The sequence below is a fragment of the Phoenix dactylifera genome, unplaced genomic scaffold (genome assembly GCF_009389715.1).
Source record: "Phoenix dactylifera cultivar Barhee BC4 unplaced genomic scaffold, palm_55x_up_171113_PBpolish2nd_filt_p 002043F, whole genome shotgun sequence".
NCBI lineage: Eukaryota > Viridiplantae > Streptophyta > Magnoliopsida > Arecales > Arecaceae > Phoenix > Phoenix dactylifera.
The window spans coordinates 43,247-52,271 of NW_024069318.1; the positions used below are offsets into that span (position 1 = coordinate 43,247).

A 9,025-nucleotide genomic window follows, 5' to 3' on the forward strand; every position below is an offset into this window, starting at 1 on the left:
AATTCCTGAAAAGTCTATTACTGTCAGCATGCAAACAGTTAAAAAGACTTTCAAATAAGAGTACTATGGCTCTAGGCGACACCTGTGTGGGGCCCTCTAAAAGGATATGCTCAAAAAATTGTCTAACGCTTACATGATATGAATCATCAAATTTCCAGCAATTAGTGCAGATTGGCTTCTGCTTCGGTACAAGTTCTGGTGAATATGTAGCATTTCACCTACTGAAAGAAGCTGCCCCTGTTCAGGCTTAATCCTTTGGATTATGGTTCCATCAACTGCTAACATACAATCTTCCATCAAAGCAGTCCAATTTTGCATGTATAAATTAAGATTTCATGATATTGCTGAAGATTTTTATAGAATACAAGTGGGGCACTCCTTGATGTGATACAACTTTAAAAGCAAACGCAAGCAAGATATTAGCACTACATTGAACATGAGCAATATTCAGTAGTTCAGAAAGAATTCTCCGCAGATAATTAGAAATCAAGGGTTCCACATTGTTTGCTCTGTAAGTTTGATCCTTTCACTTCTGAACGTAACATTCTTTGTTCCCCATCCTCCTTCGCACTGTTGAGCCCTCTACTTCTTCCAATACCCAGTTTTGGCAAACCCCGATTCAACCCCTCCAGCAAGAGGCATGCTTTACACAATTTCTGCAAGTCGGATAACAGAATGATCAAAGCTCTAGTAAATATATATCTCATACAATTTTTATCTGCACCTTTACAAATATAATGAACCATAAAGAACATGAGATCAGCGTCGATTGTAACAATTTCTTATACAAATGACTGGTTAACATATATTCAAAGAACTGAGCAAAAACCTTCCCACAAATGCATGGGAAGGTGTTTCCTATAAACCAAAGAAAGCCTACTCTTCTTTTTTTTAATGGAAGTAACTGGGAGTTAAAATACTATAAACCTCGTGAAAGGATTAAGTTTGGATATTTAACCTAATCAAAACATTATGTGATTTTTAACTGGAAATTGAAAATGGAATTTATAATTTTAAACATGTGTAGTCAGGATTAAGAGATCAAAAGCATTTCCCGAAATCCTTGAAATGTTTGTTTCTTCTTTGGGTAGGGTTCTTAGATTTTATGAATCTCTCTTCCTACCGGAGTGCCTCATTTTTCTAACTGCATTGTTTTTGAAACCAAGTAGCTCTCCCTGAATTCTGAACTTTGCATTCTATGGTTTCCCAACCAAAAAATTTCAAGACATCATCATATTTTGAACCTTGAAACATCCAAACACAGGCAAAGTGTGCCAGCTTGTTCTATGCTATTCCAGTCAGATGATTGGTCTTCATAAGTGTTCATTTATGCTAAATAGTTTTTGGTACATCCAATCCACGTGAAAGAAGGTAATGATAGCTTGAATTAATATGGATGGCCAACATACTCCAAAATTCTTCATTTAGGATCCTGCAAGAATTTATTATTAGCAAAAATGTATTAATGGTCTTGTTGAGGCAAGCTTCAGCTCAAGAGTCCAGCTCCACATGGCTGGACCAACTGTTTGCATTATATGTATTAGATTAGATAATATTTATGTAGTATTAGATAATAACGAGTAATTATCAATCAAATTCCTATTAGTTCAGTGAGCTCATAAAAGGAAATTTGCTAGACTATCTCTTTTAAATAAACATAAGCATAAAGAGCAAGCCTTATCCCATCTAAGCGATTCGCCTTTTGAATCGATAATTGTAGGGGCTTCATAGCTACTTTCATTCTAAAGGAAACCGAGTAACCTTTAGTCAATAGTAGCCCTAATTTTTTTCAGTAGCAAACATATTAAGAGTTTGTAATACCGGCTTTGTCACGTCGTCTTGGATTTACGCCTACAACAGGATGCCTTTTACCTTGCAAGTCCACAAGGAATATGTCAACAACCTTGAATATACTTGTACTATTTTTAAGCTCATGAATGACCCTGTCCCAAGTCCTGCAGGATCCATCCCACTTATGCACAATCTTTAGAGAAATTACAATAATAAGCTCAGCACCATGTCTGTCTTGTTCTTTATCTAGACCTGATGCACCTAGTATGACCACTAAATTTACCCCAGCACCAGAATAGACAACAATGTCCCAATGGGGCTTCCATTAAAATAAGATTAAAATCAGCTATCATTTACTGGTCACTCCCAGATATCATAATTAATAACTGCCTGCCTTAAACTTCCATAAAGAAGCGATCTGAGCAGCTGTATAAGCAGACCTGAAGATCCATCATCCGCACAGGCAAATAACTTCCCTGGCTCCAACTGAGCCACATGAGTAGGAATTATGAACGAACAGGAATATCACAATCTTTTCCTGATAAACCCACAGTTAACCGGAACAGATTGAAGCCCAAGCTTTGGTACACATGAAAGTAATGCGCTGTCATCCATACTATTCACCTTTTTTTTCAGTTTTCTTGTCCACAACAATGTCAAATAAACGTAATATTGTACTACCATCCCCTCTTCCTTTTTACAAAATGGACTTCAGGTCAATATACCTACCGTTCAAAAGTCAATATAGAGACATGCTCATACATAATACTTAATATCTCAGTTTTCTCATTATTTGCCATGCAGTCTGCTACTATGTTTGTCTGCCTAGCCACATATTTACATGCATAAACTTGTAGCTTCTGAAGCTCCCCTGTGACAATACTTTCTGGCTACCACGGTAAGGACGTCCGCCTTGGATTTTGTAATATAAAACCTAATATTCACTTTCTACAAAGTATTCTTATTTTCTAAAACATTGATTATATTATATGATATTAACTGATATAGTTATGGTTGTGGCGGTTGTTATTGTTGTTATTGTTGTTCTTGTTGGCAAAGAATAGTTATGGAAGATCATGAAGGCATATAAAACTTTCTGTGGATATCATACCTGGCTAGAAATATAACCACACCGTTCGCATGTTCCTTGCTCTGGCATCTTTGTTGATGTAGATATCCTGAAGTTCTCTCCTGACCTTATGATATCAAGTATAGCTTGTGGCCTATATCATTGGAAAGGTTGCTTAAGTTACAGATACAAGGTGAAACTACTTAATTATGAATAAGTTGAATTCATCTGGAATAAACAAATACAGCTAAAAAATAAATCACCTAATCCTTTCGAGATCTTTAATAAATTCACGAGCAAACCCACGATATGCATTAGGGAGAATAAATGCCTGCACTAGGAGAAGTAATTCTGACTGAGATTGATATACACAGTAATTCTAAAGCACAACAAAAATGCAAAGAAAAATTCTGTTAATTGACAATATCTTTTTTGAAAAAGCCAACCATTCAATACATGAGTCTAACTAAATTAGATTAGGCAATTTGCCTCGTATGCATACATAAGTTTAAAAACAAAAGAGATGCATACAACTACCTAGTTATAGGAACAGAAACCCTTAGCATCATGCCATTCCAGAAATGCAAGACCATGTCATAATTGGTGTTCAAAAGCCTCGTATACAATACACAGACAAATTATTTTACTACACATTGGCTGGCTAAGGTGTGATATTATTCATTAATTGATATCAATCATCCTTATCTGTATATGCAAACAACTACTAGAATGGTCTATATTATCCTGAACAATTAAGGAGGTATGGGGTCTTCAACCTCTCCTATCCCTATGCTTTCCAACATCTTCTCTTCCAAATTTTACAGAATAATACAAGTTTTTGACCACTCAGACACCTGATGTCATGGCAGTAATGCATCCAAAGACCGCCAAGAGGATGACCTGATATATTTCCACATCCTGTGAGAGTTTCATTTTTAGATATATGGCCGCTGACATTGCATTATGTAAGACAAGCATTTTGCTTTATATGCAGAAAACTTCTGATAGGGTTCATATTCTATAAATCCTGTATTTTTACAATATGTTATAGGTTTCTAAATATATTGGTACTGAATTCCTTGCACGTTTTGTGCAACAAAGAGAATATTTTCACTATCCATCTGAACACCATTTTGTTTTTAACTGCTAAACAACTACAACTCAAGTTATCACCTAATACTGGTAGTTAGCAATATTGAAACATTCAGCATTATGTTACCGATCACGTTCTACAAGTGTCCTTTGGTTATGTAAGACACAGACATGCTAGTAGGTTAGAAAAATCAAATCAGCATTGTAAAATAGCACAAATTCACAAAAGAATCACCTTAGCATTATAAGAGAATTTCAGATATCATGTGGTGAGGGAAATGAAGTCATTAGCTTAGTAATGTTTTATAGCATTGGCTATATGAGAATCATCATGAATAAGAAATGGTGCAAGAGCCAGCGAATCAGACAAAAAAAATCCAGTTTGTAGCTAAGCCAGAGGCTACTGGCTGAGCTGCATAGGCATATAGAAAACATGGGATCATTAACTGTTTCATATAAATCTAATATGATTTATAACCATTATCCAGGAATCTTTTATTTACTAAAACGATGTTAGTTCTTTTTTTTTCCTTTTTTTTTAAGGTATAAAATGATGTTAGTTGTAGAAAGAAAATGTAACTACAAGCATATACCATGAATTCCAATCAATACTTAAGCATCATCTATAAACTATAGAAGTGAGGCACATCTTTGAATAGTAAAGCTAACAAAATAATTAGATCAAACGACAAAAAATAAAAGAATTAGAATATGAAATTTTACATTCCGTGGAGAAGTAGTCCAGCTTTTTGAAGTATGCATACGTAACACTGTCAAGGCTTTACTGTTTTATCCAATTAAATAATTGCTCAAGTAACATATACCATAAGACCATGTAACATCAGCATTTCAAAGAAAAAGGATATATGACAATTTCCTTCTCATAGGTGTATTTGAAAGGCTTGCATCTTGAATGGGTCCATCTCACCAGTAATTATAAAAGTACATCTACTCAACCTACAAGATATAATATCAAAACATCATTTTACCAAACAATTAAGAGATAACAGGGAGGAAAAGCAACAAACCTTACTGGCTGTACATTACCTTGCAATGTCACCCCGTAAAATATTTAAGAGAACAGTCTCTGCCATATCATCTGCATTATGCCCAGTAACAAGCTTGTCCGCTCTCATTAGTGCAGCACCTCTATCTAGGGCCTATAAAAGTTACAATATATCTTAAACATAAGCTCTAAATGGATCTCTGACCTACTACAATTAACCGAAAATTTTCATAAAAAGAGATAGAATTTATTACTTCCGAGTATTTATGAGAATTGACTACAGGTTCATAATTTCTAAGATAAATAAAGAAGTGTCATATGTTATCTTTGACTTATAAAAAAAACATTTGAATGAAGAATGTTAAATAAATAAACAGTTACCAAGGAAAAGAAAAGCATATTTCCTAATGCTGCTCATAAGCCCACCACTGCCAATATAGAACTTAACAAGTATTCTAAAAGCTATGTTTATAATGTTTCTCCAACTTATTACTGGCATACTGCAGTCTCAACTTTGATGGTGGAGCAACTTTTACTTTCTAATTACTATACAAATATATGATATTCAGAACTGAGTAATGATTCAAACTCTAAACATATATCTCCATCAAAAGGTTTCTAAATCTTTAAAGAACTCAATAATAATTTTTTTAAATGAAAAGATCTTAGGGCCATCATGACCCAATACATAAATTTTTCTTCCAGTTTTAACACAAAATCAACTAGTTTTGTAGAAAATGTACTGTTTGTTAAAGTTTTGGCTAACAATGATCCCTAACAGAATAACCCTACAACTTGCATATCGATTCTTTGAGATGGCATTTTTTTTTTTGGTACCCATATTGTTTCAATAATTTTAATAAGTTGGAAAGAACATGTGCAACACTTACAATGTACCAAAGTGGTACTGAAAGAAAGAAAAGGAAATTGCCTACATTCACTCCAATTGAAAAAATAAATCTCAGATACCTGACGGCGAAAAACACCGCAAAATGTGCAATTGTTTTTCAATCCTATTGTCTTCACTATTTCATCCATTGTCCAACTGTATAAATCCTTGTATGAAACCACTTTCAGTGGCAACCCATACTGCAAGAAGCAGATGTCACAAAAAATCAGATCATATTTAAAATATACAACTAAAAATAAGTTTCATCAAGTGCAGACATGTTAAGTTGGTAAGATTAATCTATGGAAAAAAGAAAGAAAAGCATCAGCTAAAGAACATCCATAAAAACAAGTGCAAAAGGCATGTTATTATCATTTCCCCACTCTTCTGTGCTTCAGTAACAGTTTAAATGGCTAGATCATTTTTTCTGTCTCATATGCCCAACGTCAATCAAGTTCCATTCTATGCAGGCAATACTGCAATTACCCACAGATGACACTCAAAGAGATGTTGCTTTCAATGATCCAATCTAGACAACCAAGAACCTGCAGATTTAAAAAGGCAGTAACATCATAAGTTTGCTCCAGAAGAGCACGCCAGGATGAAATCATATTTTTTTAATATAAAAGAGATCGTACAAAATTGTAGTCATGGTTTCTTCTTAAAATAAAGAGAATGCATGACAGTATCCATGTTCTGACGTTACACATTTCTGATCCTGTTTCTTTCTCAAGCAAAGATTATGCATATATGTGACTATGAATATGCAGAAAATTTTGAGCACTGCTAGACATACTCAGCGCAAGAAGGCACTTTACGTCTAAATAAGCTGAGGTTATGATGTGTAGCATTGCCATCTGACCCTAACTAATGCTTTTTTTTTTCCTTTTCACAAAATTAAAAAAGGCTTGGCAACCAGTTCCAACCAGGAGACAGTGCCCATGCTGGCTTTTAAACTAAATAAAAAACTAAATAAACAAGAAACCTATCTTTAGCAGCCATATCTTCTAACATCAAACAATCCTTTAAAAGAAATTTTATTTTTCAAAACCAGAAATTTTAAATGTCTCGTAACAAAAAAATAGCAATAACATTAAGATCTGATTGACTGCTACAATAACAATAACAACTATTATATACACCAAAATTATATATCACAACTTATTTAGGAATGAATAACCATTGTTATAACAGGTGTTATTTGTCGTTACAGGCAGAAAAAATCAGAAACCAATGACGTAATTTTACCAGATCATTATTATTTAACATAAATTAATTTGAGTGGTTATAAACTCCAAATAAGCATCTATTATCCATCATATAATGGCCATTATAATGAATGGATGGATAATGATTGCTACTTACACTTCATTATTAATCAAAAAATATCTTTAATAGTCCTTTGATACGAGAGGAAAGAGAGACAGATAGTAGCTAATAGATTTCTTTCCATTTTGATGGAAGTGTTTCACTTGGATTAGGAATTTAGAAATCAATTAGTTAAGATCCAAAGATTTACCAGCTGAATTTTCTCAATGTTCCCTACCAGCTGGCTGTAATGCCTTTTCAAAACTTTTTAATATATAATTAAAGAGACTATTAAATATGGTTTGTTGGAAAGTGCTACGCATTATTACCTCTTCTCATATAGATCTAGGACACCTGCATGCATAAGTATCTCTGTAGAATTCATTGAAAATTTTTGATGCTTTGGGATGTTGAAATCTTTGTTATTCTAAAATTACTCCATCATCAAACCTAAATTCAAGAAAATGAGTGAGCTAATGGTAACTACGAGGAGTGGGTTGAACATATATTATTAGTAACTTACCTAGTCTGAAGGCAAAAAGAGGGAATGGTGCTCATATACAAAGTTATCAAGGAGAAAATCTGATCACAAACATAGAATGGTAGATTTTAAGCAGTTGCATGTCTAGTAAAAGTTGACAAAAAAACTTATAAACAGAGGTTTCTTGGGAATATGAATAGAACAGATAAAATTTTGTGTACTATATCATGAGGATATTGGTATCAGTGATACAAATACTAATAAATTACATAGTCATATATCAGTGGACCTGAACTTCATATTCTTTTGACAGTTTCCAAGTGAGTCATCCCGGTAACCTGTAATGCCTTCATCAACAGATAAAAGGAAGAGATCCAGGCCATAATTGTGCCGACGATTTAGCTCTGACAACACATAAGCAAGAACAGTTGAATCTGCATAGAAGGAAAGTCATATTGCAAATTTTTAGGTTATATTTCAAGCTCAAGGTTGAGATTATTGTCAGGCAAAAGGAAATATGGGGTGAAATTATAATGACAATGTGGAAACTAGTAGATATTATGTACTAGTAAAGTCTCTTGTATTGTAACCAAGAAAAATAATGATCTCTCTGGGGAAAAAAGCTATGATGTATAAAGGGAAATAATCATCCTATAATTTCTAACAAGTTATCATAATCTACTAAAATTATTTTTTCATTTATTGTCTTTCATGAAGTATTTCCTTAAGTCTAACACTAGTAGCCATCAGAGAACACTGAAGAGTTGAAAACTATATCCCTAGTCTAATATGCAAATATTTAGCCTAATGAATTTTGCAGTCCAAGTAAAATATGTCATAAATAGCTCAAACTGTAAGAAGATGAATAAGAAATAATAAGAGGAAAATTGAATGTGTGTGCTTCAGACAGTAACATCTTGCATACCATTGTCTGAAATTTGACTTGAGTTTTTCTCTACGGTCTAAATATGTTACAAGATAAGTTTTACAGTGGTGAAGAAGTTCTTATATCTCGGAAGAGAAGCAGAAAATAAACACACATCAAAACCAAATACAATGTGCTTGAATACGACGCCACAATAAGCAAAACTTTTAACAGGGGTTTAATAAAAGAATCAAGACAAGTTATGTCAGTAAAAATAAGATGAGCATCAACTGATGTTCACCTCAATGAGTTTATCATTCACCTTTCCCTCCAGAAGCTGCAACTGCAATGCGCTCACCAGGTTTAAATAAATGATTATCCACAATAACATTATGAATCTCCTCCTCAAAGACACTGTAAAAGCATTCCCTACATATCTAAAGAAATAAATTTATTAATTTTCTAGATGTGACTATGGTATACTTTCTCAATGTAACATATAATAAAAGGTAAAAAAAAATCTG

General features: G+C 33.6%; 1 pseudogene; it reads right to left on the reverse strand.

Annotated features, from left to right (window-relative positions):
• Nucleotides 1–310: 310 nt before the first annotated feature.
• LOC120103981 lies at nt 311–8,975 on the reverse strand (annotated as a pseudogene).
• Nucleotides 8,976–9,025: the final 50 nt, after the last annotated feature.